Source organism: Oncorhynchus mykiss, chromosome 22, assembly GCF_013265735.2.
Source record: "Oncorhynchus mykiss isolate Arlee chromosome 22, USDA_OmykA_1.1, whole genome shotgun sequence".
NCBI classification, from domain to species: Eukaryota; Metazoa; Chordata; class Actinopteri; order Salmoniformes; family Salmonidae; genus Oncorhynchus; species Oncorhynchus mykiss.
The window spans coordinates 38,377,730-38,384,551 of record NC_048586.1 but is presented as its reverse complement, the minus strand read 5'-3'; the positions used below and the strand labels follow the sequence as shown (position 1 = coordinate 38,384,551).

Here is a 6,822-nt window from a genome sequence, read left to right as displayed (position 1 = left end):
GTATCATCTCCAGAGACTGTTCCGTGGATTTCGTAAAGCAAATGGCAATTGTTAGGCTATATCACGCCTTACAAAACACTGCAAACAGGAATAGAATGACCAAAAGTATCGTTTGAGACGTGCATTAAATATTGCTGCATGCGCCACTGTATCTCCTACATATTGCCCACCCTCTCTCTATATGACCCGCGCGCAGGCACGCACGTGGAGGCCCGGGACCTTCTCCTGCTTGTTGCGTCGGTTATTCAGGAGGCTAAACTATGCATCTCGAAGGCATAAGTAGCGTCGTGTGGCCGGTCCTCACATGTACTGATGATGCCCATCAATGTGATGTATCACACTGTCTTTGCGAGGTTTTGGGGTCTGTTGCAGGTAAATGGGCATTTCCCAGTCATCAAATATTTCACAAATGTTCCAAAGTTTTTACTGTGTTAATTAACACCAAAACTATATATATATATATATATATATATATATATATATATATATATTGGTTTGTTTGTTGTGCATGCATGCTCCTATGGCCAACACATGATAGTATTCTTTAAAATACATCTAATATCCAATTTAATCTGAAGGATTTGAGTCTTGACCCACAGGACACAGATGTCAATTCAAGGTCTATTCCACGTTGGTTCAACGTAATTTCATTGAAATGACGTGGAAACAACGTTGATTCAATCAGTGTGTGCCAAGGTGGGCAATGAGACAGAAAGGAATACAGACAGCAAAGTTAACCCTTCCATAGTGCCAGGCTGCCAACCATGAAGCGGCATATACGTTGTTCATCATGTGCTATTGAAACTCACCTTAAACCTATCAGAGCCTGAAACATAAAACACAGCTTATTAAATATTTAGGACAGATAGTTTTGTGTCGCTCTCTCGTCGAGGTCGTCCTGACGTTAACACATAAACGAGAGGGCCACACAAACCAATTTGGCCTCATTATGTATTAAAAGCCGGTGACATCTGTCTGTCTATCAAGAATGTGGTTTATTATTAACTGCTTTCACCTGACACTCCTGTTGTATTTACACAGGACATCTAATAAAACAGACGGGCAGAGGCAGGGACGGCTATTTAGTCCACGTTTATTAGACTACTGATATCGTTGTTGAGCATGGACTTAAACCTCACCCTTTTGTATATCATCTGCCTGCCAATCTACTCTGATGGTAGTTCATTGTTGTTAATTATCAGTAATGACATCATTTGTATCTGACACAGGCACACATTGTATCAGAAACCAAATATATGTGAATGGCAATGGCGCACAGTCTCGCCAAAACTGATGTTTGAAAGGAAAAAGACAAATAAGTGCAAAATGTTCTGACTTTTATATTAGTTGGATTTAAGCAAAACACCAAGGAAGGAATAGGCCAAATTACTTTTGATGCCTCCTCCCTCCTCCCCTCTCCCCTGCGCTCGCTTCCGTCTCTCCACGCCTCTCTGCCTCTCGCCTCCCTCTTCCATGAACCAGCCTGTCAGTTAGCGCGCCGGTTGACACGGGACTGATTGAACGTGACACAATCAGATTGCTCTCCGTGAAACTGTAACCGTTTGGCGGATATCAAGTTTTCTTCAGTTCAAACATTATCTGTGTCGCAAACACTGTGATTTCGGTACATTTTTATTTTGTTTGAGGAACTTGGTTGTTTTGCCTGTTGTTACAATTTTTCTGGTTATGATGCGTTTTGTGTTTTCCTTGTTCCCGCTGGTGAAGCAGCCACGAGTTCAAAGGAGGGCAGATTTGTGCCTCAGCCTTTTCTAACCGGTGACGACTGAAACGAAGTGCGATCAAACGACTCCAGCTGTGCCCATTGACGAAGTCCTCTGCGCCGCGACACGCAGCGGCTCGAGCTCCAGCAGGATTTAGCGCTCAAGCCAGCCTCCTCGACGCACTGGGTCTGGTGCGAAAGAGACACTTTCTCTCTCTCTCTCTCTCTCTCTCTCTCTCTCTCTCTCTCTCTCTCTCTCTCTCTCTCTCTCTCTCTCTCTCACACACAGACAATAAGCCAACATTGTCTACCCTTGTCACCCATCCTCCCCTTTCTCTCGGACTCGCTCACATCCAGCGCCCCGAGAACGAAGTTGTGTCCACCGCACCGACTCTAGCCGATTTCCGCCCGTCGTTGATCCGACGCAGCCCAACCCTGGATTCAATACTTTTAATCAATGGACAGAGCCTCCTCAACGGCCAGCAGAGGTACAGACACGCCATAAGCAGTGAGTACAAGTCAGTGGTGTTCCATAGTGACAAATCTCACCGTTTCCATCTATTTCACATGAATTGTAATAAGCCATAATGCTGTATATATTTTCGGACCAGACATGAGCAGCAGCTGTGTTATGCAGTAATGCAATTGATTATGAGAAAGAGAAATCACGTGTTGCGCTCAGGTGTAAAAAGCCAATCTGGGGTTTGTTATCATATTGCTAAAATGATCGATAGGCTAAACTATTGGCTTAAAATGTTTAATTGAATTATTAATAGGCCGATAACGATATCTATAACATATCTCCAATTCTCCCAAAGTTGTTTATGGGAAGTTTTTCGGCGACTTAATCCATATAGCAATCAATTGGTCACATATTTCATCACCAGACTAAACGATCTAAACGATTATTATAATTATTATTATTAATTATTATTATTAGTAGTATTATTAGTAACCCATTATATTAATAGTCCAATGTAATAATATGATGACAATTATTATGTTAGCCTATAGCCGACTGATAAATTATAGTATGATTACTAACTATAACAATTCATGATTATCAAGCAATTTCTATAATAATGATTTCACATATGCCGACATACTTACTGTATGTAGCCTATCATTCTGTTTCATCTGATTGATGTGACTCGTGCATAAGAAAGGTCAGACGAATGTCCCTATGGTAGACTAGGGGAAAACGAGGAACACTTCTAGCTATGCATGCAGTCTTTAAATATATATATATATATATATAATTATTATTATTTCACATTTATTTAACCAGGTAGGCTAGTTGAGAACAAGTTCACATTTACAACTGCGACCTGGCCAAGATAACTTATTTTTAAATATTTGACTACTTCTTACATGTAGGATTGTGCTCATTTTCAGCTCGTGAAACGGCATACTTCTTCATTGTCAAAGTGAAAACAGTTATTTTGATAACTCCATGGTTGTTATAAGGTGTGATGTTTATCAATCAAATATAGATTATGTAAAACACAAATTCCTTTTCCTTTCAGTGCTGCCCCTGGTTGGAATTTCGTTTAAACCCTAGGCTATTCAGTGTTCCTGAGAGTGTATCAATAGAAACACCTCGTTTAGAGTAGAGTTGGCCCTGTAATGTCACACACAAAGGTTCATCTTCCTTATTGTTATGTCTCCATCGAGTAAACACTTTCAAATTACAAATCATGAATTCACTCTCCTGCATAGGCCGGGTTGCACGTGCTATTTTAGCGTATCCCAGCGTATTTTGTGTTTTGAACTACAGCCTGAGTAAAGTTTTAGGCCTACGTTTGCGATGAGGTTTTATGGTGTTTATGGTGACTCATATGGTGAACCTTTTTGCCCCAAAAAGATAATCGTTTGAGTGAATAATTTATCAATTCACCAAAGGACTAGGTTAGGAGACATGCGCTGCTCTCGCGAAAGTGTGTTTGTCCCAAAATGGAACATATTTCTTTATATATGTGTGTGTGTGTGTGTGTGTGTGTGTGTGTGTGTGTGTGTGTGTGTGTGTGTGTGTGTGTGTGTGTGTGTGTGTGTGTGTGCTTATTTAGGTTGTCTTTTTCCTTTGACTAATATGTAACCTTATTGAAGATTTGGACTTAACTGTTGTCTCAGGAAAATCACATAATGTAGCCTACTTTGTGAAACTGCGTCATGATTAGCATTTTCTTAGAACTGTCTTGTTGAACTTTTTAATGACTGAATGACTGAGCCATTACTGTTTGAAAGGTGTCAGTTGAGTTATAAATTAACAGACAAGTTTTTAATTTAGAATTACGTGAATTTCCACTCATGGAGTTAATGAAAAGGCACATATTAACTAAATCATTCATCAAATGATGTAGTCATTATGTCGCGAATTAGTTTTGTTGTCATTTGTTGGACATTAGCCTATATTATTGTAAACCTATACGAAATATAATTACATGTATTCTAATGAATTAATATCATATTTTAGGCCAATAATAATACGATCATGTGTCTTCTAAGCATCCTAATTAAAAGCTATATGCCAAAACGCGTTGGTAGGCTATTGAATAATAAACAAACACTTTCTATTGATCTGCTATTCCTAAAAGGTGGCTGAATAATTTTCACATTTCTAATTTGCTCTCCTCACCCCAGTTAGACTGCGAAGCAGCTACCGAAGCCTAAACAGTTTCCTCTTCACCCAATAGAACATTTCGTCACTTGTCTAACTGTATAGATCATTCCTAAAACTCTAGCGTTCATACAAAGTCATGCATACTATTTGTTAGATTTAAATCTTATCATGTATGGATTGATTAGTGGCTAATAGGCACGTAATGGTATGGGAATATATATTTTATTACCTGTATAATAATCCACATAGCTACATCGATCTCATCCTGTATTAGGCACAGCATACTTTCACCGAATTCAACAGCTCCATACCTCCAATACTAATGAGAAGAGCATGGACGTAAAGACTGATAATGAGCTTTATGCAACAAAGTTATGAATCCCACACGGCATCAGGGACAGTGGAGGTAGGCTAGTCTGTCTCTCATTTTCACAGAGGGGGTCGTCTGATCCTTTCCTTAACAGGCCTCTCCCTAGGCCTACAAATCTCTCTCATGCACAGACCAATTATGCTCGTTTTTTTCTTCTGTGAGCCATCGTCAATAGGAGGCCACGGGCAACCAAACAGGCAAGTAAGTCAGGAAGCGGCCTTAAACGCAAATGTTGCCAATACAATTATAAGGTCTACGTTTCCTCTTGCAATCAATACGGGTAACATGCGATCAGGGGTTGAAGCAATGCTGCATTTCAGACTAAATGGAAAACAGTCGCTCCCATCATTAAGTCGGGGAGTAGCTCTGGCAAAAACGTTTAGGCCAATTCTAGTACAGTAGAGAGAGAGATTAGTTGTATTGTTGACACCAGTCAATTGGATGGAACCATTATTTTATTACAATTGTCATCATCGACCATTTTCTCTTTTACATTAACGTGTCTCTTGTATGTTTGAGTAAACAGAGCAGTACAACAAAGTTATGTGCCAAGCCGAAAGAAACAGGAATTTGTGTCAGCTCTTAAAATGTAGACTTTTTTTTCATTCACACCAGATCTCATTTTGTTTAATGTTTGCGTATATGTTGAGATTTTTTGCACAGAGCTCACATTTTCTCGGCACTAGAAGGAGCGCGCACAAGCGCGTGTCATAACCGAAAGAATTGATTTTTTTTAAATGATGGAAATCCTACTTTTCACCGTGCCTTTTGTCATACCATTACTTAAATTTCGCCTGAGAGTTATGTGAAGTCTAAACTATGATTTGTATCACTTCAGGAAATGTTTTTCAACTGTCATTGACCCGGATGCCAACTGACATTTTTTTTCTTAATTTTTTGTAATTTAGCAGATGCTCTTATCCAGAGCTACTTAATGGAGCAATTAGGGTATGCTCAAGGGCATATCAACAGATTTTTCACATATTCGGCTCGGGGATTTGAACCAGCTCGGGGATTTAACTTTTCGGTTACAGACCCAACGCTCTTTAGTGCTAGGCTACGTGCTGCCTTAAGATGCACATCATCATCAAAGAGCATCATCCGCCAATTTGAATATTTGAAATCAGAGCCACTTAAGAGAAAGTATTCCCGACTTAACTTTCTCTCCCCAGTAATACTGTAGGCCTATCTACATTTATTTAAATAATCACAGCCAATTTGATAATGAATGTGGCTGTTTTGGGGGAATGCTATACACAAGAGTCAACAATTTAGCTGCTTAATGAAATACTCAAATGTGTCAAGATTGCATCAAAAGCAATACGCTAAAAATGAGACTTGTCACCGCTGCATTTTTGCCATATCCCTTCATCCCCCCATCCTCCATCCCTCCACATATCCCTTCATCCCATCTTCCTCCCTCCTCCCTTCCCTTCATCCCATCTTCCTCCCTCCTCCCTTCCCTTCATCCCATTTTCCTCCCTCCTCCTTTCCCTTCATTCCATCTTCCTCCCTCCTCCCTTCCCTTCATCCTATCTTCCTCCCTCCTCCCTTCCCTTCATCCCATCTTCCTCCCTCCTTCCTTCATCCCATCTTCCTCCCTTCCCTTCATCCCATCTTCCTCCCTCCTCCCTTCCCTTCATCCCATCTTCCCCCCTCCTCCCTTCCCTTCATCCCATCTTCCCCCCTCCTCCCTTCCCTTCATCCCATCTTCCCCCCTCCTCGCTTCCCTTCATCCCATCTTCCTCCCTCCTTCCTTCATCCCATCTTCCTCCCTCCTCCCTTCCCTTCATCCCATCTTCCTCCCTCCTCCCTTCCCTTCATCCCATCTTCCCCCCTCCTCCCTTCCCTTCATCCCATCTTCCCCCCTCCTCCCTTCCCTTCATCCCATCTTCCCCCCTCCTCCCTTCCCTTCATTCCATCTTCCTCCCTCCTCCCTTCCCTTCATCCCATCTTCCTCCCTCCTCCCTTCCCTTCATCCCATCTTCCTCCCTCCTCCCTTCCCTCCATCCCATCTTCCTCCCTCCTCCCTTCCCTTCATCCCATCTTCCTCTCTCCTCCCTTCATCCCATCTTCCTCCCTCCTCCTATCTTCCCTCCTCCCATCTTCCCC

At 41.5% G+C, this 6,822-nt stretch overlaps 1 protein-coding gene across 4 annotated transcripts in view; it reads left to right on the top strand.

The window, feature by feature from the left end:
- The first annotated feature begins 1,502 nt into the window (after positions 1-1,502).
- LOC110502144 (DNA-binding protein SATB2) overlaps positions 1,503-6,822 on the top strand; it is a 78,582-nt gene continuing 73,262 nt past the window's right edge. For all 4 annotated transcript variants that reach the window (XM_036959272.1, XM_036959271.1, XM_036959270.1 and 1 more), the window contains exon 1: positions 1,503-2,228. The gene's annotated coding sequence lies outside the window, so the exon portion shown is untranslated. The remainder of the gene's footprint in view (positions 2,229-6,822) is intronic.